We start from the raw sequence: 2601 nt of genomic DNA on the forward strand, positions 1-2601 counted from the left end.
GAATCACTGATCTTTTTACCATCTCCATAATTTTACTTTTTCCAGAATGTCACGTACTTTGAATCACATAGCATGTAGCCCTTTCAGATTGGCTTCTTTCCCTTAGGAATATGCATTTATGGTTCCTCCATGTCTTTTCGTGGCTTAATAGCTCCTTTTTTTTTTTAGTCCTGAATAATAGTTTATTGTCTGGATGTACCCATTTCAATAAACTGGTGTATTTCATTCACCCACTGAAGGACATCTTGGGTGCTTCCAAGTTTTGGCATTTGTGAATAAAGCTACTATACACAGCCACGTGCAGGTTTTCGCATGAAGGCAAGTTTTGAAATTAGTTGGGTGAATATCCGGCAGCACCGTTGCTGGAAATAGTGAATTTTTACTATCGGGTCGTCATCACCATCTCCTTTGGAGGAGGTCCTACCCGTGCATCTTCCTAAAGGAGCACAAAACCGTGCACTTGGATAAGTCAGCATCTGTACTGTCAATTTTCTACTTGACTGCCATTCCCACGTTTCTGCTGCCACGACACCCCACAGGATGAGGCTGTGGCTTTCCACCACCCCTGCCCAAATGGGAGCCCCCCAGGAAGCTCAGAGGCAGGACTGAAATTCCTTTCTCTTGTATCTTGCCGGCCCCAGGAGGTCCCATTCTCCTGTGATCCAGAAGGAGACACAAAGGAGGTCTAGCAGAGTGGTCACATGGCTGTGCCTCAGCACCTTGCAGACCGGGGGCCAGTGCTCGTGTGTGCATTAGCAGGCCATGCCGTCTCTGTGCCTTGATTTCCTTGTTTGTAAAATTAGAGTAACGACAGACTATTAAAGTCTCAAAGTCACTGTGAGGAGAAATGAAAAGATGCAGTGAAGGGATGAACATAACACCTGATGCCCATTAAGCAAGCAGGATGTGCCTATATGTACATACGTGTCTACACCCGTATGTGTATGCACGTATAGAATAAGAGCATGTGCCTGTGACTAGCGCTGTTGAGAAGGATGGAAAATAGCACTTAGCCTTGAATAATATGTTATCAAGTTGGGGAGATAAGCTAACATATATGGCAGACTGGGAAAGTCACACTCCCCCAGAGAGAGTCCTAAAAATGAATAAATGAAAATTAATACACAGAGCCTCACCCAGTGCCTGGCAGGCACGGTGCTTGGTTGTGGTGTTTGCAGGGACGACGTGTCTGTCGGGCTTACGCCCACATGGGCTTTGGAGCCAGTGAGCTGGGTGGGGGGTGCCGGGGGCGGAATGGCGCGGACCAGTGGCTGTCAACCCTCACTGTGGGGGAGTCCCCGGAGAGCCTGGTGGAGACGCAAAACGCTGTGTCTGTCCCCGGCCCCGCCCTCCCCTAGAGTTTCTGATGGTGCAGGTCTGGGCCGCTAGCAGGTTCTCTGGCAACATTCTGGGGGGCATGTGTTCACAGCCAGTGACCATGTGCAGCAGGGACTCAGAGAAAGGGCAGCGGCTGAGGGGTTCCGAGGACGGGGGCCACCTCACAACGCCGGCAGCTGATGGTGGTCATGAAGGGTGGGAAGGTGCGGCCCACTGGTGAGAAAGCGAGGAAGTGGGGAGGGGTGCTGGGTGGGGGGAAGCAGGGGGAGGCAGCAACTTAGGCCAGTGGGAGCTTGTCGGAGGTCTTCGGGGCAGGGGAGGTGGGCAGTGGCTGGCTGGCAGTTGGCTCCCCTGCCTTCCTTTGCTCCCTTGGAAGGGGCGAGGCCTGGGAGCGCAGGGACCCACAAAAGCGCGCAGCCCCGAGCGCGGCAGGTGGGGGTGGGAAGTCTCTGGACGGCCACCAGGGCTTGCTTGCTTGACACACGCGCCTGCCTTCCCTTCCAGCCCTTTCTCCTCCTGTGTCCACACCTCCTTCGCCACAGTGCCCGCGCTGCATGCCCCCCACGGCGCTCAACAAGTGACTTGCCTTATAAACATTCTGAATGCCTTACATCGAGTAATGCTGGTAATTGACCAGATGGCCTCAAAATGGTCGGCTTCCTAGGGCTTGACCTTCACATTAGGAAAACAAAGGCTGTTTTCCTCTTTTATTGTGCATTGTGGTTTTCTTAGCGAAGTCCTATTTCAAGTTTGCAGCTGTTCAATGTTTGTAAGATCATATTCAGCCCATCCTGTGTGTCGGGAAGGCCCACGATGGGCGTAAACAATATCTGTTGTTGTTGTTATTGTCATTGTTATAGAATACGTCTTGTCCTCATTTCAATCCCGAGGTGGGGCACCTCAGAGAGTATCTCATCTAGAGGAGAAAGAATACTGACTGACCGGAGGCTGGGAGAACAGAATCTGACCCGCTTCGAGAGTAGCGCCAGGGAGGGACGTGAGGGGCCATGGCTGACCTGTGCGCAGGACGGTGGGAACCTGCAGCATCTGCAAGTCAAGCGGAGATCATGGTCCAGGAGGAAAGGAAGCGCGAGGTCGAGGCTGTGGTTGGTGTGAAGGATCACGTCTTCGGAGAGGCTGTAAACAGGAAATGGAGCCCAGAAGCCAGGAAGAGAGGGGAGAGCCTGGGAGCAGCCGGGCCAGGAGGGGACCGTGGTCCAGGGTGGGGGTGGTATGCAGTGTGTGGGGCGGGCGGGGGCTCAC

At 53.2% G+C, this 2601-nt stretch overlaps 1 protein-coding gene across 4 annotated transcripts in view; it reads left to right on the top strand.

The window, feature by feature from the left end:
- RNF144A (ring finger protein 144A) overlaps positions 1-2601 on the top strand; it is a 114986-nt gene that overhangs the window by 68285 nt on the left and 44100 nt on the right. The window lies entirely within an intron of this gene.

This window comes from Crocuta crocuta, unplaced genomic scaffold (assembly GCF_008692635.1).
Source record: "Crocuta crocuta isolate KB4526 unplaced genomic scaffold, BGI_CrCroc_1.0 scaffold129, whole genome shotgun sequence".
Lineage (NCBI taxonomy): Eukaryota > Metazoa > Chordata > Mammalia > Carnivora > Hyaenidae > Crocuta > Crocuta crocuta.